The 26,192-nt window shown below is 42.7% G+C and overlaps 1 protein-coding gene across 2 annotated transcripts in view; it reads right to left on the bottom strand.

Annotated features, from left to right (window-relative positions):
* The window catches only part of LOC130285535 (rho GDP-dissociation inhibitor 2-like), a 150,190-nt gene that overhangs the window by 110,280 nt on the left and 13,718 nt on the right, over positions 1-26,192 (bottom strand). The window contains exon 1 of one of the 2 annotated variants that reach the window (XM_056537054.1): positions 8,349-8,503. The exons of the other annotated variant lie outside the window; for it this stretch is intronic. The gene's annotated coding sequence lies outside the window, so the exon portion shown is untranslated. Of the gene's footprint in view, positions 1-8,348; positions 8,504-26,192 lie in introns of those variants that run through there. 2 annotated transcript variants of the gene reach the window in all.

A 26,192-nucleotide genomic window follows, 5' to 3' on the forward strand; every position in this document is an offset into this window, starting at 1 on the left:
GATCCTACCGATCACTAGATGTAACACCATGTGACTTCTTGTGGGGGCATGAAGGACCCAATCTATCTGCCACCCCAGGCACTGGTTCTGACAGACCTGAGACAACGCATCACTGACACAATGGAGGTCAAATCCATGTTGATGCTGGAACACGTCTGGACAGAACGGGACCACCACCGAGATATCTGTCGTGTCACCAATGGAAATCGCTCTGAACACTCAGTGTATAGATAAAACGTGGATAGATCGTGCGGCTTCATCTCATGTTCTCTTGGATATGATGGATACCAAGACTATCATTCTGCACCATCCTTTTTGAATCACCTTGTACAGGTGAAACTCGACAAATCAGAATATTGTGCAGAAGTTCTTTGTATTTCATTAAAGGGGTACTCTGCTGCTCAGAACAAAATGTTCCTAACGCTAAGAGCCGGGAGCTTGTGATGTCATAGCCCCACCTCCTTCTGCCGTCACGCTCCGCCCCCTCAATGCATGTCTATGGGAGGGGGCATGACTGTTGTCACGCCCCCTCCCATAGTCTTGCATTGAGGAGGCTGGGCGTGGCATCATGAGGTGGCGGGGCTATGATGTCACAAGCTCCCGTCGCCGTCTCTAAGGGTCCGGAACATTTTGTTCCAAATGTTGAGCAGCAAGAAATGCTCCACAATCTCCTGGTAGACGGATACGTTGACCTTGGACTTAATGAAGCACAGTGAACCAACAATGGCTCCCCAAATCATAGGAATTGGGGGGGGGGGGGGGATTGGGGTTTTCATGAGCTGTAACCATAATCACAATTATATCACGACTTGGACTATTTTGCATGTAATGAGTCTCTTTCATATATTAGTTTCCCCTTTTAAGGTGCATTACTGAAAGAAATTAACGATGTTAAAATTTTTCGAGTTTCACCGCCAAAAGGTTTTACCAATGTTGCGCTGATCTACACGATTGCCAGATCTAACACCCTGTGACTGCTTTCTCTTGGGACATGAAGGACTCAATGTATGTACCCTCTCAAGTCACAGGATCAGACAGACCTAATACAACTCCGAGAAGATGCTGGATCACGTCTGGACCATCACCTAGACATCTGCCGTGCCACTTGGACACTTGTAGTGTATAGATAAAACGTCTTCTCATGTTCTCTTGGTTATGATGAATACCAAGGCTATTATTCTGTACCATCCTTTCGGAATCACCCTGTACAGCACGCCATAGTTGGAAATCTTCTGATGCAGCCAAAAGATTTCACCATTGTTGCGCTGATCTCCGTGATCGCCAGATCTAAGGGTACGTTCACACGAGCGGATCCCTAGCGCATATTTCGCTGCGGATCCGCTGCTGAAGGACCATTGTATTCTGCTTTTACAGGAGCCTGATCGGAGCGGCAATCCGCCACTACGAGCAGACCCACTGAAGCAATGTGCGAGTCGCTGCGCATGCGCGGTGTACTCGCACACATCACGGCCGCTCCCCCTGCTCTATGAGCTGGGCCGACAGCTGCAGTGCTGTGCGAGTATACTGCGCATGCGTGAGGCAAATCACACATCGCACTGCTGCTCATATTGCCACTCTGAGCAGGCACCTGTAAAGGCAGCATACAGCGGTCCTTCAACCGCGGATCCGCAGCGTAATACGTGCTGGGGATCCGCTCGTGTGAACGTACCCTAAGAGTGGAGGATCCAGTCACCGACCGCTTCTACCTGGACATGTTATTGGAACGGAGGAAGATCTGATGAACGTATCTACCAGCTGGATGATCAGCTCCACATTTTCAATGGATGTCACCAATACCTGAATAAAAAAACTCTATCGAAACATTGGCTCCGCTTCACCCGGAAAGAACGATTTGTGATAGCCTGGGGAATGTAGGGTATGGGGAGTGTAGCTGTGCGGCAATTAAAGGGTGCTTGTTAACCCTTGCTATTCGTGATGCCAGAGTGAGGGCTCCTCAGTAATGCTTGTCCTACCGCCGCCCTTCCCAAGAGCGATAGGGAGGTAGATAATAATAGAATGTCCACAACCGGAGAGTTTTCTGAAACAGGTATAACTTTTACTGAAGATTTTCTGCAAGCTTCAATAACGGAACAGTCTCTATGCATACAACTGCTTTCTCTAGAGATTGACAAAGGTTGGGACTTTGGCAATTTAGAGTCTTTAAGTATTATGCGCGGTTCCACTGGATTTAGGGGGATTAGTTGCGGTCCAGTAGTCACGCTAGCTTTAGCGGGGGTAGATTAGAACTCACGGTTTTAGTTCTGCTGAGGCCGGTAGGTTTTTCAGGCCTAGCGTGTCTTTGAAAGTTGCGCAGATCCGTCCTGCTAGTCCGGCATCCACGAGAGCAGCAACCCAAGAGAGCGATAATTGGCTACAGCTCCCTTATATGTGCAGGGGCTGGACTAGAGCCAATTGGTCCAATACTTATGTCAATCACCATTACAAAGGATTATGGGTAACACGTGACCCAAGGACCTCCTAAGGTCCTCCAACATACCATAGAGGAGATTAACATGGTCACATGACCGAAGGTCCTGCGACGCTAAACAAGGTAAGTACTATACATTATCCTAGATATATACTATCATTAAATATATACATATATTAACATTAGATAATTAGACTTAAGAAGAGGCGACTGGGGCTGTCCCACCTGAGGGACCCTACCTGAGCGTAGTTACTCTGACTTTGGGGACCTCTACACCAGGTACGGTATGTAATATGGTACCGGGCCACCACAGATTCACCAACGTTGCACTGATCTCAACGATCACCAGATCTAACAACACCATGTGACTTCTTTCTGTGGGGACATGAAGGACTAAGTGTATGTACCCCATCGGGCCACAGGATCTGATCAGGATCTGATCAACCTAGGACAACACATGACTGACACAGTGGAGTCCATCCACCACCTAGACATCTGCCGTGTCACCAATGGAAATCACTCCCAACATTCGTAGTATGTAAATAAAATGTAGATAGAAAGTGCATCTTCTCATGTTCTTTTGGTTACGAATACCACGGCTATCATACTGTACCATCCTTTTGGAATCCCCCTGTATATGTATATATATATATATATATATATATATATATATATATTTTATTATTATTATTATTAATTTATTTTTTAATCTTCTGATCTCCTGAACTTTACTTGTCCGGGATACAACACATCTTAAGAAATCGGAGCCACAATTTCACAAATTATGTGTAAAGCACATCCTGAATTATTTTCTAACATAGATAACAAAACAAACGCCCTGAAACTACGAACTCTTATCTGTTGCCCTACAGCCATGAAGTCTATGGGACGTCTTAGCATTCCACCGCCCAGCATGCCATCAGATCTACCACGTATCCTTAGTATAGGGCAGTGTTTCCCAATCAGTGTGCCTCCAGCTGTTGCAAAACTACAACTCACAGTATGCCCGGACAGCCTTCGGCTGTCCGGGCATGCTGGGAGTTGTAGTTTTGCAACAGCTGGAGGCACACTGGTTGGGAAACACTGGAATAGGGAATAACTAGTTGATCGATGGGGGTCTGACTGCTGGGTCCTCCACTGATCACGATATTGGAGGTCAGTTGTGCCCCGAGTATATGCTCGGTCACTGTTCTATTCACTTCCTATGGGCCTTATGAATATGGCTGAATTCAGAGATTGGCAATGTCCACAAGTCCAATAGGGAAAGAATGGAGGGTGGGCTGAACAAGTGCCCTTCTGCTCCATTCACTCAAATGACATTTGACCTCTGTTTTCAGGATCAGTGGGGGCCCCCGATCAGCTAGGTATAGTCACTTTGATTGACTATTTTTCACTTCTTGAAGAGTCCTATGGAGGTCTATGAATAAGTGGAGGACATGATTATAATATATTACACGAAATCCTGCATTTCCTGTTTATGCTTTAAAGGGGTATTCCAGGAAAAAACATATATATATATATATATATATCTCAACTGGCTCCAGAAAGTTAAACAGATTTGTAAATTACTTCTATAAAAAAAAATCTTAATCCTTTCAGTACTTATGAGCTTCTGAAGTTAGGGTTGTTCTTTTCTGTCTAAGTGCTCTCTGATGACACGTGTGTCGGGAAACGCCAAGTTTAGAAGCAAATCCCCATAGCAAACCTCTTCTAAACTGGGCGGTTCCAGAGACACGGGTCATCAGAGAGGACTTAGACAGAAAAGAACAACCTTAACTTCAGAAGCTCATAAGTACTGAAAGGATTAAGATTTTTTAATAGAAGTAATTTACAAATCTGTTTAAACTTTCTGGAGCCAGTTGATATATATATAAAAGGCAATCCCATGTAAGCTAAAAACATGAGCAAATCTGAAACCAGTCCTTTTTAATCCAGAAACATCAGAAAGGTTGAATGCAGTCCCATGTAAGCTAAACACATCAGCAAGTCTGAAAGCCTCCCTGTGTAAACTAAACACATTGGCAAGTCTGAAAGCAGTCCCATGTAAGCAACACACATTGGAAAGTCTGAAGACATGGGACTCCATGTAAGCTAAACATATGAGCCAATCTGAAGGCAGTCCCATGTAAGCTAAATACATCAGAAAGTCTGAATGCAGTCCCATGTAAACAAAACACGCCAGCAAGTCTGAAGGCAGTCCCACATAAGCTAAACACATCAGAAAGTTTGAATGGAGTCCCATGTAAGCTAAACACAAGTCTGAAGGCAATCCCATGTAAGCCAAATAGATCAGCAAAGCTGAAGGCAATCCCATGTAAGCTTAATATAGCATCAAGTCTGAAGGCAGTCCCATGTAAGCCAAATCGATCAGCAAAGCAGAACGCAATCCCATGTAAGCTATACACATCAGCAAGCCTGAAGGCAGTCCCATGTAAGCTAAACACACCAGCAAGCCAGAAGGCAGTCCCATGTAAGCTAAACACACCAGCAAGTCTGAAGGCAGTCCCATGTAAGCTATACACATCAGCAAGCCTGAAGGCAGCCCCATGTAATCTAAATAGATCAGCAAGTCTGAAGGCAATCCTATGTCAGCTGCATACATCAGCAAGTCCAAAGGCAGTCCCATGTAAGCTAAATAGATCAGCAAGTCTGAAGGCAGTCCCATGTAAGCTAACATACATCTGCAAATCTGAAGGCAATCCTATGTAAGCCAAACACACCAGCAAGTCTGAAGGCAGTCCCATGTAAGCTATACACATCAGCAAGCCTGAAGGCAGTCCCATGTAAGCTAAACACACCAGCAAGTCTGAAGGCAGTCCCATGTAGGCTATACACATCAGCAAGCCTGAAGGCAGTCCCATGTAAGCTATACACATCAGCAAGCCTGAAGGCAGTCCCATGTAAGCCAAACACACCAGCAAGTCTGAAAGTAGTCCCATGTAAGCTATACACATCAGCAAGCCTGAAGGCAGTCCCATGTAAGCTAAACACACCAGCAAGTCTGAAGGCAGTCCCATGTAAGCTAAATACATCAGCAAGTCTCTTGGTAGTCAGAAACAGTGTATCAGTGCAGGTGGAACAGACAAGTTTGGAGTCCAGACTGGATCCAATTGTAAAAAAAAAAAACACACTTGGCTGCGAGAAGAATTTGGTCCGCACGTCTCTGGAGATATAAACAACAATGTTTCCACTCACTGACGGCAGCAGAGATCTTGAAAATGGAGAGAAACACAAAATATATTGGAAAGCTGCAAAACATTTCATTATACAGTAAATAAAACTTCATGGACCTAGTTCCCTGAGCACCAGTGGGTGAAATGATGCAGTTCCCCTATAATACAGCATTTAATTATGATCCAATGGAATATGCAAATGAGCTCATTTAGTTTTTCATAAATGATGCATATCATTACACGTAGTGTGTATGTGGGGGGGATGGGTTATAAAGTTCCCATTTGGAGGAATGTCTTCAGGATTCCTAAAACACATACAGAGCAGGAATCTCCGTCCTGCACCGACGAGTCTCGACCTGCGGCGTACCAGAGATCCTCGCGTTGCGTTGCTACTCTCATCGGCCTAGCCCCAATGGGGTAAGGACAGGCCCAGGAGCCTGCTGGATAACTGGTCTGACCAGAAAGACACGCTCCTTAAAATGTGCAATTGCCAAATAGTTGTGGGAGCGACCGATCTGCGCAAAACATGGCGGCGCCAAAGAATGATGGGTGAATCCAGATGTGTACCCTAAATATCTACATTCTAAAAGCAGTGTTTTCCCAACCTGTATGCATCGAGCTGTGGAAAAAACCACAACTCCCAGCATGCCCGGACAGCCGAAGGCTGTCCGGGCATGCTGGGAGTTGTAGTTTTGCAACAGCTGGAGGCACCCTGGTTGGCAAACACGTAGGAGGAGATTCATCAAAACCTGTGCAGAGGAAAAGTTGCCCATAGCAACCAATCAGATCGCTTCTTTCACTTTTAAAAAGGCCTCTGAAAAATGAAAGCAGCAATCTGATTGGTTGCTATGGGCAACTCAGCAACTTCTCCCCTGCACAGGTTGTGATAAATCTCCCCCCCTTGTCTTTATTTCGGTAAAAAACAATACCAGAATTTTATAGGGGCCCAGAGTGTCAAAGAGGCGTGGCCAGGGGTCTTTTATGTCGTCCCGCCCCCCCGTCACTGGAGGCAGAGGGCCAGCTCAATGGTGGAGATTTATCAAAACCCGTATAGGGGAAGAGAGGTGCAGTTGCCCATAGCAACCAGTCAGATGGCTTCTTTCAGTTTTCAAAAATGAAAGAAGACATCTGATTGGTTGCTATGGGCAACAGCACCTCTCTTCCCCTACACGGGTTTTGATAAATCTCCCCCTCCGTCTCTAGCTATTACGAGGTCTGCGCAGTATGTCTGACAGGTCAGGTGTCGGGCTCGCTGCGCTGTCCGGGCGTGCTGGGATTTGTAGTTTTGCAACATCTGGAGGTGCAGAGTTTGGAGACCGCTGTCACAGAGCATGTGACAGATGCATTATAATACAGACTGTGTGCAATACAGCGCCGTATTTGCTGCCTGCTCCACCTCATAACAGGACACAGTAACGTTACGTTTTTTCATATATATATATATATATATATATATATATATATATATATATATATAGACACATACATACACACACACACACATTTATATATCTATATTGAAATCTCTCTCATATACTGTATATATATATATATATATATATATATATATATACACACACACAGTATATTTATTTATTTATTTATATTTTATATAAAAAGTCACAAAAAGAACATAGAAACCTCAAGACCCGAGTTCACGTCTCTGAGAAAGTTGAGACTCAGAGGTTAAAGTGAAACTCTGATTCGTAGCCAAATTAAGGAATTGCACTATAAGCAATTTTCCCAATGTAACCCATACAATGCATTCACAGGATTCAGTCTTCAGGGAAGCGATGGGGAATTCACCGCCACACGGAAATCTACGCATAGTAGCATTAAACCCAACAGTTCAACCACCTTAATATGGGGTTTCCCAACCAGGGTGCCTTCAGCTGCTGCAAAACTACAACTCCCAGCATGCCCGGACAGCCGAAGGCTGTCCGGGCATGCTGGGAGTTGTAGTTTTGCAACAGCTGCAGGCACCCTGGTTGGGAAACACTGCTTTACTATAATGGTCCACGTCGTCATGCTGGAAGTTGTAGTTTTGCCACAGCTGGAGGCACCCTGGTTGGGAAACACTGCTTTACTATAATGGTCCACATCGGCACTACAAGTTCCAGCAAAAGATGGGTGTGGCATATGCCTATGTAACTAACTCCACCCTACCTAACATTACGTATACACATAGGTGCCCAAATGTTGAGACACGTGCATGAAAGTATTAGGTGCGACAAATTTCGATATACGGTACGTTGTAGCAATTCTTATACCGTGAGTTCTATAAGAAAAGGTACAAAATTATTATAATTTTTATTTTTGCATGGGGTTTTTATTTAATTTTTTTTAAATGGTGCCCAAAAAAGATTGAATTTACGCCACTTTTAAAATTAAACCCAAAGCGCGCCTCCCTCCCCGTGCCCTAATCCCGCTTCATTTACAAGGCAAATCTCAGGAACCCACCAACTAGGTCACAATTTCCATGGACAAAACATTAGTGCGCACCCCCTCACCACCACCTCCGCCGCCCCAATTTAACTTGTCCCATAAGTCACGACTGGAGCCTGACCCTACCCCGAATAGCCCAACCTGATCCAACGTGCAAAGTTCAGCCCCATACAACTCGCCCTACCACACCTTGTGGCCCCAACAAGTGTAAGGCAGCGCCCCCTGCCCCTATCCCAAAACTTAATCAAACTAGCATTAAAAAAAAAAAAAAAAAAGGTGCTGATACATTGTAACGATCCTACCTCTGTGATTGTACAAGATTTCAGAGATTAGGTTCCCCCCCCTCGGTTGTGCTCAGGCTGCAGCTACAGAGTAGGAACTTGGTGAAGTTTGAGGCTCAGCTCTGGGGCGGCCAAGCCCTGTGTACCTCCACAGCCAATGAGTTGGGGCCAGGGCTGGGACTCTCTGAGAGGAGGTGTGGGCTGAGAGGGTTACAATCAGGAAACTGGGCTGACAGGAAGTGACTGGGGCTGCAACAAAGGCGCGCATTCAACTCTGCACCTCCTGAAGGGGTTAAAAAAGGGGGGCCTCGTCGTGCTTCCTTACCGGGTGGGGGGGCCACCGTATGGTGGTGACGTTATAGAGTCGTGTTCATACCCGGCAGAATTGATGCAAATTGGATTTCTGCCGGTCCCACGTCATACGAATAGGATAGTCGCAGCGATTCGGACTCATTACGAAAAACATAGAAAAAGCGTTTCTCAACCGGTGCGCCTCCAGCTGTTGCAAAACCACATTTTACATTTGTATCCAACATCACCTCTTGATAATTGGCTACAATGTGTCAGGGTTTGTTACAATTGTATCCGATCTAGACCGTCCTGCACAGATCAGCATCGCAAAGTTCTTGAGGGTTTGTTACAATGTGTCAGTGCAGGTGCCCGCCGCAGTTCACACTGTTTGCCTCGCCAATAATCCTCTAGACTAGATACAATTGAAACAAAGCCTCAGATGTTAGAACTATTAGCTTTCTTTGGCAGTGTCTTCCAACCAGGGTGCCTCCAGCTGTTGCACAACCACATGAGGGTTTGTTACAATTGTATCCAATCTAGACCGTACGCTGGGAGCTGCACACATCACCTATTTAGAGTTTGCTACAATGTGTCAGGGCTTGTTACAATTGTATCCGATCTAGACCGTCCTGCACAGATCAGCATCGCAAAGTTCTTGAGGGTTTGTTACAATGTGTCAGGGCTTGTTACAATTGTATCCGATCTAGATCGTCCTGCACACATCAGCATCGCAAAGTTCTTGAGGGTTTGTTACAATGTGTCAGTGCAGGTATCAGCACACTGTTTGCCTCTCCAATAATCATCTAGACTAGATACAATCAAAATAAATCCTCAGATGGAAGAACTGTTATGTCTCTAAGGCAGAGTCTCCTAACCGGGGTGCCTCCAGCTGTTGCAAAACCACAAATGAGGGTTTGTTACAATTGTATCCAATCTAGACCGTCCTGCACACATCATCATCGCAAAATTCTTGAGGGTTTGTTACAATGTGTCAGGGTTTGTTACAATTGTATCCGATCTAGATCGTCCTGCACAGATCAGCATCGCAAAGTTCTTGAGGGTTTGTTACAATGTGTCAGTGCAGGTGCCCGCCGCAGTTCACACTGTTTGCCTCGCCAATAATCCTCTAGACTAGATACAATTGAAACAAAGCCTCAGATGTTAGAACTATTATCTTTCTTTGGCAGTATCTTCCAACCAGGGTGCCTCCAGCTGTTGCACAACCACATGAGGGTTTGTTACAATTGTATCCAATCTAGACCGTCCTGCACACATCATCATCATCGCAAAATTCTTGAGGGTTTGTTACAATGTGTCAGGGTTTGTTACAATTGTATCCGATCTAGACCGTCCTGCACACATCAGCATCGCAAAGTTCTTGAGGGTTTGTTACAATTGTATCCGATCTAGACCGTCCTGCACAGATCAGCATTGCAAAGTTCTTGGGGGTTTGTTACAATGTGTCAGTGCAGGTATCAGCACACTGTCTGCCTCGCCAATAATCATCTAGACTAGATACAATCAAAATAAATCCTCAGATGGGAGAACTGTTATGTCTCTAAGGCAGTGTCTCCTGACCGGGGTGCCTCCAGCTGTTGCAAAACCAGAAATGAGGGTTTGTTACAATTGTATCCAATCTAGATCGTACGCTGTGAGCTGCACACATCACCTCTTGAGAGTTTTCTACAAGGTATCAGGGTTTGTTACAATTGTATCCGATCTAGACCGTCCTGCACACATCAGCATCGCAAAGGTCTTGAGGGTTTGTTACAATGTGTCAGTGCAGGTACCGACACACTGTTTGCCTCGCCAATAATCATCTAGACTAGATACAAGTGAAAGAAAAGCCTCAGATGTTAGCACTAGTACAGCGGCCCCTCAAGTTACAATATTAATCGGTTCCAGGACGACCATTGTATGTTGAGACCATTGTATGTTGAGACCAGAACTCTATGGAAACCTGGTAATTGGTTCTAAAGCCACCAAAATGTCATCCAAAAATAGGAAAAAGTGAGGATTAAAGAAAAATAAGTAGATAATTAATAGAGATAAAGCAAGATCGTACATATAAAAGTAAGAAAGATCTGCTGGGAGCTGTAAATTACTGTCTATGTCAGTGTTTTCCAAGCAGGGAGCCTACAGCTGTTGCAAAACTACAACTCCCAGCATGCCCGGACAGCCAAAGGCTGTCCGGGCATGCTGGGAATTGTAGTTTTGCAACAGCTGGAGGCACCCTGCTTGGGAAACACTGGTCTATGTAGAGGACAGGAGCTTCTTCGGGGTCCTGTACAGTACACGCAATGTCCTAAAAAAGTAACATGGAGCCGCCCTCACCTGGTGTCCAAAGGAGCAACTAACCCTGGGACAGGTAAAGTGTACAGAACATGTAATACCTCCCTGTACTGTAGGGGGCGCTACCAGACACCAGTCAGTGCATACACTTCAGTAATACAGGTAAAGAGTACAGAACATGTAATACCTCCCTGTACTGTAGGGGGCGCTACCAGACACCAGTCAGTGCATACACTTCAGTAATACAGGTAAAGAGTACAGAACATGTAATACCTCCCTGTACTGTAGGGGGCGCTACCAGACACCAGTCAGTGCATACACTTCAGTAATACAGGTAAAGAATACAGAACATGTAATACCTCCTTTTACTGTAGGGGGCGCTACCAGACACCAGTCAGTGCATACACTTCAGTAATACAGGGATTTTTACCAGTAAATTGCCCATTCTGATTGGTCAGTTCTCTCGGCCATTGACAAGTTTCACAGATCTGGACTGTCTTTGTCAAGATTTTCATTGTATGTTGAGTCTGGTTTCAACTTACAATGGTCCAGAAAAGGTCCAGACCATTGTATGTTGAAACTATTGTATGTTGAGGCCATTGTAAGTTGAGGGATCACTGTATATCTCTTTGGCAGTGTCTTCCAACCAGGGTGCCTCCAGCTGTTGCACAACCACATGAGGGTTTGTTACAATTGTATCCAATCCATAAGGTACGCTGTGAGCTGCACACGTCACCTCTTTAGAGTTTGCTACAATGTGTCAGGGCTTGTTACGATTGTATCCGATCTAGACCGTCCTGCACAGATCAGCATTACAAAGTTCTTGATAGTTTGTTACAATGTGTCAGGGCTTGTTACGATTGTATCCGATCTAGACCGTCCTGCACACATGAGCATTGCAAACCGTTGATAGTTTGCTACAATGTGTCAGTGCAGGCACACTCTTTACCTTGCAAATAATCATGTAGACTAGATACAATTGATACAAAACCTCAGATGTGAGAACTATTATTCCCCGGCCTCTGGCTGTCTGGGCATGCTGGGAGTTGTAGTTTTGCAACAGCTGGAGGCACCCTGGTTGTGAAACACTGCAGTCCCCACTGTTTGCCTTTCAAATAATTGTCTCGACTAGATACAACTGAAACAAACCCTCAGATGTGAGAACTATTATGCATCGAATGCAGAGTTTACCAACCAGGGTGCCTCCAGGTGTTGCAAAACTACAACTCCCAGCATGTCCAGACAGCCTTTGGCATGCTTTGTGCCTTCAATTGTTGCTGTCCGGGCATGCTGGGAGTTGTAGTTTTGCAACAGCTGGAGGCACCCTGGTTGGTAAACTCTGCATTAGATGCATAATAGGGCCACTGTTTGGATAAAGAGTGAGTTTCCCATTTATGTTCCTCTTCTAGGTGCAATAAAGAAAGTTTCTGCTTATCCTTTGAAGTTCTCTATTTGAAGTTAACTCTTTAAAATTATGTAGTCCAAACGGCATGTCTCTAGCTGTTGCAAAACTACAACTCCCAGCATGCCCAGATAGCCAAAAACTGTCTGGGCATGCTGGGAGTTGTAGTTATGCAACAGCTGGAGGTGCACTGGTTGGGAAACACTAATGTGGTATCCCAGTATGGGATGATGTAGCCCCATACTGTCCGCCTGTCCTGTCAGGCAGAGTCCCTGCATGTCCCCAGGACCCCCCTTATAGTATCACCATATTGTATATATGTTTGTACAGTGGTCCCTCAAGTTACAATATTAATCGGTTCCAGGACGACCATTGTATGTTGAAACCATTGTATGTTGAGACCATAACTATGGAAACTTGGTAATTGGTTCTGAAGCCACCAAAATGTCATCCAAAAATAGGAAAAAGTGAGGATTAAAGAAAAATAAGTAGATAACTAATATAGATAAAGTAAGTCTTTATATATAAAAGTAAGAAAGATCTGCTGGGAGCTGTAATCACTGTCTACGTAAGCGTTTCCCAACCAGGGTACCTCCAGCTGTTGCAAAACTACAACTCCGGCATGCTAGGAGTTGTAGTTTTGCAACAGCTGGAGGCACCCTGGTTGGGAAACGCTGGTCTATGTAGAGGACAGGAGCTTCTTCAGGGTCCTGTACAATACACACAATGTCCTAAGGAGCAGCTAACCCTGGTACAGGTATAAAGTAGTATAGAACATGTAATACCTCCCTGTACTGTAGGAGGCGCTACCAGACACCAGTCAGTGCATACACTTCAGTAATACAGGTAAAGAGTAGTACACAGAACATGTAATACCTCCCTGTAATGTAGGGGGCGCTACCAGACACCAGTCAGTGCTTACACTTCAGTAATACAGGTAAAGTGTATAGAACATGTAATACCTCCCTCTACTGTAGGAGGCACTACCAGACACCAGTCAGTGCATGCACTTCAGTAATACAGGTAAAGAGTACAGAACATGTAATACCTCCCTCTACTGTAGGAGGCGCTACCAGACACCAGTCAGTGCATGCACTTCAGTAATACAGGTAAAGAGTAGTACAGAACATGTAATACCTCCCTGTACTATAGGGGGTGCTACCAGACACCAGTCAGTGCATACACTTCAGTAATACAGGTAAAGAGTACAGAACATGTAATACCTCCCTGTACTGTAAGGGGCGCTACCAGACACCAGTCAGTTCATGCACTTCAGCAATACAGGTAAAGAGTACATGTACTGTAGGGGGCGCTACCAGACACCGGTCGGTGCATACACTTCAGTAATACAGGTAAAGAGTACAGAACATGTAATACCTCCCTGTATTGTAGGGGGCGCTACCAGACACCAGTCAGTGCATACACTTCAGTAATACAGGTAAAGAGTAGTACACAGAACATGTAATACCTCGCTCTACTGTAGGGGGCACTACCAGACACCAGTCAGTGCATACACTTCAGTAATACAGGTAAAGAGTAGTACAGAACATGTAATACCTCCCTCTACTGTAGGAGGCACTACCAGACACCAGTCAGTGCATGCACTTCAGTAATACAGGTAAAGAGTACAGAACATGTAATACCTCCCTCTACTGTAGGAGGCGCTACCAGACACCAGTCAGTGCATGCACTTCAGTAATACAGGTAAAGAGTAGTACAGAACATGTAATACCTCCCTGTACTATAGGGGGTGCTACCAGACACCAGTCAGTGCATACACTTCAGTAATACAGGTAAAGAGTACAGAACATGTAATACCTCCCTGTACTGTAGGGGGCGCTACCAGACACCAGTCAGTTCATGCACTTCAGCAATACAGGTAAAGAGTACATGTACTGTAGGGGGCGCTACCAGACACCGGTCGGTGCATACACTTCAGTAATACAGGTAAAGAGTACAGAACATGTAATACCTCCCTGTATTGTAGGGGGCGCTACCAGACACCAGTCAGTGCATACACTTCAGTAATACAGGTAAAGAGTAGTACAGAACATGTAATACCTCCCTCTACTGTAGGGGGCACTACCAGACACCAGTCAGTGCATACACTTCAGTAATACAGGTAAAGAGTAGTACAGAACATGTAATACCTCCCTGTACTGTAGGGGGCGCTACCAGACACCAGTCAGTGCATGCACTTCAGTAATAAAGAGGTTTTACCAGTGATATGCACATTCTGATTGGTCGGTTCTTCCAGCCATTGACACGTTTCCCAGATCTGGACTGTCCATACATTGTATGTTGAGTCTGGTTTAAAGTTACAATGGTCCAGAAAAGACCATTGTATGTTGAAACTATTGTATGTTGAAGCCATTGTAAGTTGAGAGATCACTGTATTCTAAAAGAGTACTGTTTCTTTAATGTTTGCACCACATGGTTGTTACCCTGGAGGCACTAATGACCAGGTGACCTGCCCCAAGTGACCTATGGGCTCCTTGCACAGTCCCCTATATAACCAGGAGAGGGGCTGCAATCTCACTCTTATGCTGTATACTGAGGTCCAGTGCAGTCGTCTCAGTGTCTGTGTCCAGAACATTGGAGGCCTCAAGCCTAAAGTCCTGCAGCCACAAGTCGGTCATCAGTAAGTCAAGTCATCTTATTGTCAGTCACTATCTCTGTCAAGTCCATCTGTAGTCACCGCGGCCTGCACTAAAGTCAGTCTAACTACTGCAAGTCCCAGCAAGCCTGCGAAGTCTCCCTGTGTCACTGGTCACCTCCCTGGGATATTTGGCTGTCATGCCTGTCTGGCCTCAGTAAAGCTGCCGTTATACTTAATCTGGCATTGGTGTCTTCATTGCCCCTGCCCTAACCCAGGATCTGCGGTATTACCTTCGGGTGGTTAAGGCTAAACCACACCCTGGCGTCATGACAAGAATGGGTTAATACCATCTGCCCCTTGGGCCATAACATCTGCCCCGCATCTACCTTACATTGCACCCCGACACCACACTAACAAAGAAGATTTTTTTCCTGAAACAGCGCCACTCTTGTTCTCAGTTTGTGTGCGGTATTACAGCAGACAAATTACTCAAAAAAAGAAAAGTAGAAGAGAGAGGAAATAAACGTTACCAAAAAAGCTTATATGCCATATAAAGTGGGTGACAAACCTATACGATGCAAAAAAAAAAAAAAAAAAAACTATTGCGCTAAGCAGAAGGTGACAATAGATATGGATACTCGACTTACCTTTCGGTTGTGCAAATGTCCCATTAGTGACGTCATAAGTAGGGTTGGAAAGTAATGTCAGGAATGGTGCAGCCTTGTATTGAGATGTTTAGTCCTAGAAACCACTACTTTAATAAAGTTCATATACGTACACAAGGCCCTTGGAGGGGCAAGCTGTGCATAACTAGCTTGCCCCCTGACTGGTGAGCAGTTAAGGGGTTAAGAAATGTACAGGCAAGGTTTTTTAGCCCCCTCCCCCCCCTCGCCTGTAAAACTTGCCAGTGGCTACAGTGGTATGTCCCATGGGTGGGGGGGAAGGAGTGCACCAATCAGGGGTTTAATAGTTTCCCGGGCTTTCAGGGGCCCTCCCCTGGGTATTTATAGCTGTGGTGCCTCCCTTCCCCCCTCAATCTGCCCAGGACCCGGAGTTTTGCCCACCCTCCCTCCCTTTTTGTATCTCTGTTTATTGTAAGTCACAGCTTGGCGGTAAGAAGACGGTGAAAGCGGGGTCAACCCGGGGTAGACCTCCACACAGGACAGTGTGGCAGCACCTCTCGGGTTGGTAAGAAGCCAATCGGTGTCTTTGTTACAGTTAAATTGTTATTTATATAAGTAATTTTATAAATAAAGCTGTGGCCGATCCCCACCCATAAAAAGTTGAATTGTTGTTGTGTCAGTTATTATTTAATTAATTATTGTAATAAGGGGGAGGGGTAGTTATAGCCTGCTAGGAGCTAATTGGGTCTCAACAGTCTGGAAAAGACTACCTTAAAAGCCAGGATTTATAGATAACCACTTGCTCTTTACTTCAGAATGCAGTTATACTGCAGGTGAATAATACAATGAAGCTAAATTAAAGGGGTATTCCAGGAAAAAAAAATTTTTTTTATTTTTTTATATAGCAACTGGCTCCAGAAAGTTAAACAGATTTGTAAATTACTTCTATTAAAAAATCTTAATCCTTTCAGTACTTCTGAAGTTGAGTTGTTCTTTTCTGTCTAAGTGCTCTCTGATGACAGCTGTCTCGGGAACTGCCCAGTTTAGAAGCAAATCCCCATAGCAAACTTCTTCTACTCTGTGCAGTTCCCGAGACAAGCAGAGATGTCAGCAGAGAGCACTGTTGCCAGACAGAAAACAACAACTCAACTTCAGCAGCTAATAATTATTGAAAGGATTAAGATTTTTTAATAGAAGTAATTTAAAAATCTGTTTGAAAATGGCGGCAAGTTTTTTTTCAACACTAATTGGGAGTGCTGCATCCTTCTATACTATACAAGTTGTCATCCGGGACACCAAGGTTCCATTGTGCTTGCACCCAGTTCATTTAATCTGTTTTTTTGGATGTGCTGCTTCTATTTGAATATATACGTTTTTTCCTGGAATACCCCTTTAAGATTAGCTTTTGGTGGTGCAAATGTCTCGTTCGTGACGCTATAACTCAACCTTATATTGAGATGTATAGTCCTAGAAATTACTACTTCAATAAAGCTAAAATTTGTACATAAGGACCACAGAAAAGACTACCTCAAAAGTCATGGGATAGGAATGCAGTTATAATACAGGTGAAAGTATACTTTGGAATTCAAGCAGAATTGAGAGGTACATCTGGTCTGTTCAGGAGGTCACAGTCCTGGAGTTATTGGTAGTTTTGACATTTGAGACTTGTAGTCCTCCTATGATGTAGGCCAGTGGTCTCCAACCTGCAGACCTCCAGATGTTGCAAAACTACAACTCCCAGCATGCCCGGACAGCCATTGGCTGTCCGAGCATGCTGGGAGTTGTAGTTTTGCAACATCTGGAGGTCCACAGGTTGAAGACCACTGATGTAGACTGTTTCTCTTCCTTGAGACTCAGAGGCTTACAGCTACACTGGCCAGGCTAGTTCACCACTGCACTTTAGGGTGAGAGTTGTAGTCCTCCTTTAATGTGGAGTGTTTTTTCCTTGTGGTACAGAGGCTTTCGACTACACTCGCCTGGCTTGTTCACCATGGTACTTTAGGCAAAGATTTGGGGCTGAAGAAATGGATACTTTCTACTAGACTTGTGACTCCCTTGTAAGGGTGCGTTCACACCACATTTTTGGAATACAGTCCCCTTATCAGGATTCCTCAAAACCTGACTAAACTGTATCAAAAGGTGTGTACAAATTTCAACCTGCATATAGTATGAAAAATGATGTCCGGTTGCCGCCGTTTTGTAAGAAATTTTTTTTATACGTTTTTAACTTTTCACTCCATTTTGAATAAAGTTTTACTTGTTTGATTGAAATTCCAAGAAAAAAAAGCTGTGCAAAGTCAAAAACCGGACGGTGAAAACCGGATGGAACCGTACGCACTTACAGTTCTGTACGGTTCCCATTAACTCCCATGTTAAAAAAAAAAAAAAACTTATGCGGTTTAATACAGTTTTTTACCCGTACCAAAAAACGTGGTAGACTACGGTTTTGGGTACGGGAAGAAAAAACTGACAAAACTGTACAGGATGCAAAACGGACACAACCTGATGCATCTTTTGGCATACGGTTTTCAATGGAGAGTCAATGCATACGGTTTTCAATACGGTTCTGTACGGTTTTCACATTGATAACGTATATGGGAACTGTACTGCAAAAATGTGGTGTGAATGCAGCCTAAGGCTGGGTTCACAACACGTTTTTCAAATACGGCTACCGTATACGGTTTTCCGCTAAAAGAACATATGGCAAAAACCGTATACAACCGTATGACTCCAAATCCGGTTTTTCCCCGTGTACGGTTCCAAAACGTATGTACGGTTCTATCCGTTTGCATCCGTTTTTGTCAACGGTTTTGCTATTTTGTTGGAATTAGTTTTCAAGCAATTTAATAAAGTTACTATTGTTCTATTGAAATTCCAATCTGCGCATATGTCAACTCCAAAAACGGATTAGAAAAACCGCGTGCAACTGTATTCTGAAATTCTGTATACGGTTCTCATAGACAACAATGTTAAAAGAACCGCATACGGTTCGCATACGGTTTTCCAACCGGAGGCAAAAACGTGGTCGACAGCGTTTTTTCCTACGGTTGAAAAATCGGCAAAACGGATGCAACCGTACACAACATTTGGAATACGGTTTACAATGCATTCTCTATGCATACGGTTTCGGATACGGTCGTATACGTTTTTTTGCGGAAAACAGTATACGGTTACCGTATTTGAAAATCGTAGTGTGAACCCAGCCTTACACATGGTGAGTCCTGGATTAACAACTATGTGTCACCTCAGTGGGGACCTATCTTGCTCCTTACGGTACTTAGGAGGTGACTTGTCTGGTTGTAGACCGTAGTTTTGCGCTAAATAATGTCCAATATATACCGTAAATATACCGGTATGTGCATGCTTCAGGGATCTTCCCAGGTGGAGTGTGCCGTGATAGAATATGTAAAGATCCCCTTCCTCACTTACATTTCCGCAGGTTTTCTGAGACACAACTAACTAGCTCTGAGAAACAGCTGGAGACCTGCAGCCACCCAAACAGAGTTTAAAGGGTGACTCCACTACGGATCACACTGCAAAAACACCCATCGTGAAAGTCAAATATTCATACCTCAAACTGCTAAACAATATGTGGTGAGGGTGTGATGAGGCAGATGGAATTACCCTAGGGGCAGATGGCATTAACATTGTGTTCGTGACGCCAGAGCGTGGTTTATCCTCTACACCACCCAAAGGTATACCACTGGATCCTGGACTAGGCACAGGGGGCAAATATTGACTCCGACCCCAAGTTAGGAAACAACGGCAGCTTTACTGAGTCAGACAGGTGTAATAGTCTAAACAGCTTGACTAGGCCCAAGGAGGTGACCAGTGACTTCAGAGACTTGTAGTGGACTTAAAAAATTTGATGCAGGGCCACGCTGACTTGACACAGATTAATCTTGACTGACTTGACTGGGACTGACTAGACAGACTTCACCCCGTAAGTAGCTTACTAGGTTTTGACTTTCACCTGTGGGGCAGTGGACTTGTGGATCCGTGGCTGCGTGGTAGACTTTGGGCCTTCCTAGGAAACTAGACAGTCTCTCAGGACGTGACCTCACTGCAACTCAGCTAAGCAGGAAAAAGAGACTCAACTATCTCCACCCTGGGCTTATATGGGAGAGACTCTGGAGGGGTCCCATAGGTCACCCTGTAGGTCACATGGTCACTGATACCTTCCTTGGTTACAATGCATAGCAACATTTTTTAAAGGCACATAACAATATATGTACATCACAATACATAACATAGGCACTGCTTTAACTAATTAGGGCACATAAGTGAAGGGGAGGGCCCAGGAGTCACTGAATGGAGTCTGCCTGACAGGACTGCAGGAGAACAACTCCTGTACTGGGCCACCACACAATGCACGTTTGTTTTCTGCAGGATGGCAGCTGCATCGTTTACCATTCTTAGGTCACAATAGTATCAGCTGAGATTATGATACATGGAGCGCGGATACAGCTGTACTGTTCATCATCCCCCAAAGAGATACGACAGTAATGGACTTCAGATGAAAGACCCCCAGGACAGGAAAAAACACACGTGTATGTTTATAGTAGTTATATTCTTGTATATAGGAGCAGTATTATAGTAGTTATATTCTTGTATATAGGAGCAGTATTATAGTAGTTATATTCTTGTATATAGGAGCAGTATTATAGTAGTTATATTCTTGTATATGGGAGCAGTATTATAGTAGTTATATTCTTGTATATAGGAGCAGTATTATAGTAGTTATATTCTTGTATATAGGAGCAGTATTATAGTAGTTATATTCTTGTATATGGGAGCAGTATTATAGTAGTTATATTCTTGTATATAGGAGCAGTATTATAGTAGTTATATTCTTGTATATAGGAGCAGTATTATAGTAGTTATATTCTTGTATATAGGAGGCAGTATTATAGTAGTTATATTCTTGTATATAGGATCAGTATTATAGTAGTTATATTCCTGTATATAGGAGGCAGTATTATAGTAGTTATATTCTTGTATATAGGAGCAGTATTATAGTAGTTATATTCTTTTATATAGGAGGCAGTATTATAGTAGTTATATTCTTGTATATAGGAGGCAGTATTATAGTAGTTATATTCTTGTATATAGGAGGCAGTATTATAGTAGATATATTCTTGTATATAGGAGCAGTAATATAGTAGTTATATTCTTGTATATAGGAGCAGTATTATAGTAGTTATATTCTTGTATATAGGAGCAGTATTATAGTAGTTATATTCTTGTATATAGGGGACAGTATTATAGTAGCTATATTCTTGTATATAGGAGCAGTATTATAGTAGTTGTATTCTTGTATATAGGGGGCAGTATTATAGTAGTTATATTCTTGTATATAGGAGCAGTATTATAGTAGTTATATTCTTGTATATAGGGGGCAGTATTATAGTAGTTATATTCTTGTATATAGGAGCAGTATTATAGTAGTTATATTCTTTTATATAGGAGGCAGTATTATAGTAGTTATATTCTTGTATATAGGAGGCAGTATTATAGTAGTTATATTCTTCTATATAGGAGCAGTATTATAGTAGTTATATTCTTGTATATAGGAGCAGTATTATAGTAGTTATATTCTTGTATATAGGAGCAGTATTATAGTAGTTATATTCTTGTATATAGGAGCAGTATTATAGTAGTTATATTCTTGTATATAGGAGCAGTATTATAGTAGTTATATTCTTGTATATAGGAGGCAGTATTATAGTAGTTATATTCTTGTATATAGGAGCAGTATTATAGTAGTTATATTCTTGTATATAGGGGACAGTATTATAGTAGTTATATTCTTGTATATAGGAGCAGTATTATAGTAGTTATATTCTTGTATATAGGAGGCAGTATTATAGTAGCTATATTCTTGTATATAGGAGCAGTATTATAGTAGCTATATTCTTGTATATAGGAGCAGTATTATAGTAGTTATATTCTTGTATATAGGAGCAGTATTATAGTAGTTATATTCTTGTATATAGGAGCAGTATTATAGTATTTATATACTTGTATATAGGGGCAGTATTATAGTAGTTATATTCTTGTATATAGGAGGCAGTATTATAGTAGTTATATTCTTGTATATAGGAGCAGAATTATAGTAGTTATATTCTTGTATATTGGAGGCAGTATTATAGTAGTTATATTCTTGTATATAGGAGCAATATTATAGTAGTTATATTCTTGTATATAGGAGCAGTATTATAGTAGTTATAGTCTTGTATATAGGAGCAGTATTATAGTAGTTATATTCTTGTATATAGGAGAAGTATTATAGTAGATATATTCTTGTATATAGGAGCAGTATTATAGTAGTTATATTCTTGTATATAGGAGAAGTATTATAGTAGATATATTCTTGTATATAGGAGCAGTATTATAGTAGTTATATTATTGTATATAGGAGCAGTATTATAGTAGTTATATTCTTGTATATAGGAGCAGTATTATAGTAGTTATATTCTTGTATATAGGGGGCAGTATTATAGTAGTTATATTCTTGTATATAGGAGCAGTATTATAGTAGTTATATTCTTGTAGATATATTTTTGTATATAGGATTCAGTCCTTACACTATATGGGGGAGATTTATCAAAACCTGTCCAGAGGAAAAGTTGCTGAGTTGCCCATAGCAACCAATCAGATCGCTGCTTTCATTTTTAACAAGGCCTCTGCGAATTGAAAGCAGCGATCTGATTGGTTGCTATGGGCAACTCAGCAACTTTTCCTCTGGACAGGTTTTGATAAATCTCCCCCATGTGTGTGTGTATATATATATATATATATATATATATATATATATATGGTGTATCTATATACTGTATGTATAAATATAATGTTATTTCCTATATGGGGTGAATATTTCAGTTTTTTTCTCCGTGTCTTGCCGTCTGTTCCCGTCTTTGTTACCTTCTTGCATTATTTCTGTCCCTGTTTTCCTAATTTTCTAAGACTTTCCCAAAACCAACAGCCGGGAGTCACTGGAGTTCTATCAGAGGGATCTTCTGGCGTCCGGCACGTGATAGGACTGCAATAAATCCGTTGTTTGTTTCTGGGTCTCCATGGACATAGATATTGACAGGACATCATGTATTACTGCACTTTTTGTAAGAATTAAAAAAAATATATATATTTTAGTTACCTTAAAGCGGTACTCCGGTTGAAAACAATTATTTATTTTTTTTAAATCAAAAAGTTAAACAGATTTGTAAATTACTTCTATTTAAAAATAATAATCCTTCCAGTACTTATCAGCTGCTGTATGCTCCACAGGAAGTTCTTTACTTTTTTAATTTCTTTTCAGTCTGACCACAGTGCTCTCTGCTGACACCTCTGTTCATTTTAGGAACTGTCCAAAGCAGGAGCAAATCCGCATAGCAAACCACTCCTTCCCCCGACAGTTCCAGACACGGACAGAGGTGTCAGCAGAGAGCACTGTGGTCAGACAGAAAGGAAATTAAAAAAGAAATGAACTTCCTGTGGAGCATACAGCAGCTGATAAGTACTGGAAGGAATTAAGATTTTAGATGTATAGAATAGAAGTAATTTACAAATCTCTTTAACTTTCTGGCACCAGTTGATTTAAAAAATGTTTCCCAGTGGAGTCCCCCTTTAAGTAATTCTGGGAACTGTAGTTTTAAATGGTGAAAACTTCTTTAGCTGAGTTTTTCACAATGTTCTACACCAGTGGCGTCTGTCACAACAGACTAAAAACTTACTTTGGGAGGGGTAAGTATGAGGTGACACCAACCCTAGCAACACCACTGGGGGCAAACCATCAAGGATACAACTGTAGCAAACCCTCATGTGTAACAATTTTAGACAGATTTTGTTTTAAAGGGGTATTCCAGGAGAAATCTTTTTCTTTTATATATATATATATATATATATATATATATATATATATATATATATAAATCAACTGGCTATAGAAAGTTAAACAAATTTGTAAATTACTTCTATTAAAAAATCTTAATCCTTTCAGTACTTATGAGCTTCTGAAGTTGAGTTGTTCTTTTCTGTCTAAGTGCCCTATGATGACACGTGTCTCAGGAACCGTCCAGAGTAGAAGCAAATCTCCATAGCAAACCTCTTCTACTCTGTGCAGTTCCCAAGACAGACAGAGATGTCAGCAGAGAGCACTGTTTCCAGACAGAAAAGAACAACTCAACTTCAGCAGCTGATAATTATTGAAAGGATTAAGATTTTTTAACAGAAGTAATTTACAAATCTGTTTTAACTTTCTGGAGCCAGTTGATATATATATATATATATGTCTAAAAAGTTTTTTCCTGGAATACCCCTTTAAATTCACTCATAGCAATAGAAAATAAATAGGGTAGTGCATTGCTCACAGTGGACTACTAAACTGATACACTGTAACAATCCCTCAGCTATCTAAAGTTCTGGAAACTTTCTAGAGCTTCCATATCAATTCCTCAACATTTGCAATAATTATTTTCGTTTACTTAAAGCTATAAAGCACCGTTTTTCAACCAAGGTGCCTCCAGCTGTTGCAAAACTACAACTCCCAGCATGCTCGGACAGCCTTCGGCTGTCCGAGCATGCTGGGAGTTGTAGTTTTGCAACAGCTGGAGGCACACTATTTGGGAAAGGCTGCTATGGAGGAATACTAGTTCTCAGATCTGAGGGTTTGTTTCAGTTGTATCTAGTCTACACAATTATTTCCAAGACAAACAGTGTGAATTGCAGGCTGATTCCTGCACTGACACATTGTAGCAAACTATGAAGTGGCGATGTGTGCAGCTCACCGTGGATGGTCTAGTTTGGATGCAACTGTAACAAACCCTCATATGTGACAATACCCGTTTTGGTCCCAACTCCCTGATATGGTAGTGAATAACCTGATAACCTAACCTGATACACTGTAACAATCCCTCAGCTGTGGGAGATAGACTAATGGCGCAATGAACCTGACATCTATGGAGCGGTATTGTGGTGGCCCAGTACGGGATGGTGTAGCCCTGTACCTTTCCTGTCCTGTCAGGCAGTGTCCCCCAGTAGTTGTTTCCCCATTTGTATATATGTTGTATATTAAAAGATGTGTTTTGCCTTTAATAAAATGTACCATGTGACTGTCTACCCTCAGTAAAGCTGCGCTTGTCCGTAACTTGGCGTCGGAGTCTTTATTGCTCCTGTGCCTAGCCCAGGATCCAGCGGTATACCTTTGGGTGGTTAAGGCTAAACTGTGCCCTGGCGTCACGAACACAAGGGGTTAATACCATCTGCCCCTAGGGTAACAACATCTGCCCGGCACCTCACACCCCGCCATACCACAGTGTCTACCATTGAAGTAATGCAGATGGCGCAGATGTTTCCCCCCCCCCAATCTCCTCACAGCTGGCACCGCGCGTTGTTTGTGTTGCTCTCATTCTGCGTATAATGAGAAACATTTCTGTTCTCCTGTGCAGCAACCCAAAAAATTCTCAACATTTTGAAAAACCTGTTCCTGTGAGTTTTCCTATGTGCCAACCTAGTAAAGTAAAATTTTTATGCAATTTTGTTACTTTGTTTTGAGCAGTTACAGGGGGTGTACATAGGAGAGCTATCGCATGGTCTGTCAGAACACGGGTACCAGAAGTGTTGCCATAGGGACATAGTCATTAGGGCTGGTGCAAGGATTTTTGACATCCTAGGCGAAAGCTAATTTTGCCACGCCCTTGACTCCTCCCCTTGCCATTTGGCACGCCCCACCTTACTACTGGGGTGACACACTGTAACAAACCTCCTCCTCATGTAATCTCCTTACTACTGGGGTAACACACTGTAACAAACCTCCTCCTCGTGTAATCTCCCTACTACTGGGGTGGCACACTGTAACAAACCTCGTCCTCATGTCATCTCCTTACTACTGGGGGTGACACACTGTAACAAACCTCCTCCTCATGTAATCTCCTTACTACTGGGGTGACACACTGTAACAAAACTCCGCCTCATGTAATCTCCTTACTACTGGGGTAACACACTGTAACAAACCTCCTCCTCGTTTAATCACCTTACTACTGGGGTGACACACTGTAACAAACCTCCTCCTCATGTAATCTCCTTACTAATGGGGTGACACACTGTAACAAACCTCCTCCTCATGTAATCTTGTTACTACTGGGGAGACACACTGTAACAAACCCCCTCCTCATGTAATCTCCTTACTACTGGGGTGGCACACTGTAACAAACCTCCTCCTCATGTAATCTACTTACTACTGGGGTGACACACTGTAACAAACCTCCTCCTCATGTAATCTCCTTACTACTGGGGTGACACACTGTAACAAACCTCCTCCCCATGTAATCTCCTTACTACTGGGGTAACACACTGTAACAAAACTCCTCCTCATGTAATCTCCTTACTACTGGGGTGACACACTGTAACAAACCTCCTCCTCATGTAATCTCCTTACTACTGGGGTGACACACTGTAACAAACCTCCTCCTTATGTAATCTCCTTACTACTGGGGTGACACACTGTAACAAACCTACTCCTCATGTAATCTCCTTACTACTGGGGTGACACACTGTAACAAACCTCTTCCACATGTAATCTCCTTACTACTGGGGTGACACACTGTAACAAACCTCCTCCCCATGTAATCTGCTTACTACTGGGGTAACACACTGTAACA

This window comes from Hyla sarda, chromosome 8, assembly GCF_029499605.1.
Source record: "Hyla sarda isolate aHylSar1 chromosome 8, aHylSar1.hap1, whole genome shotgun sequence".
Taxonomy (NCBI): Eukaryota; Metazoa; Chordata; class Amphibia; order Anura; family Hylidae; genus Hyla; species Hyla sarda.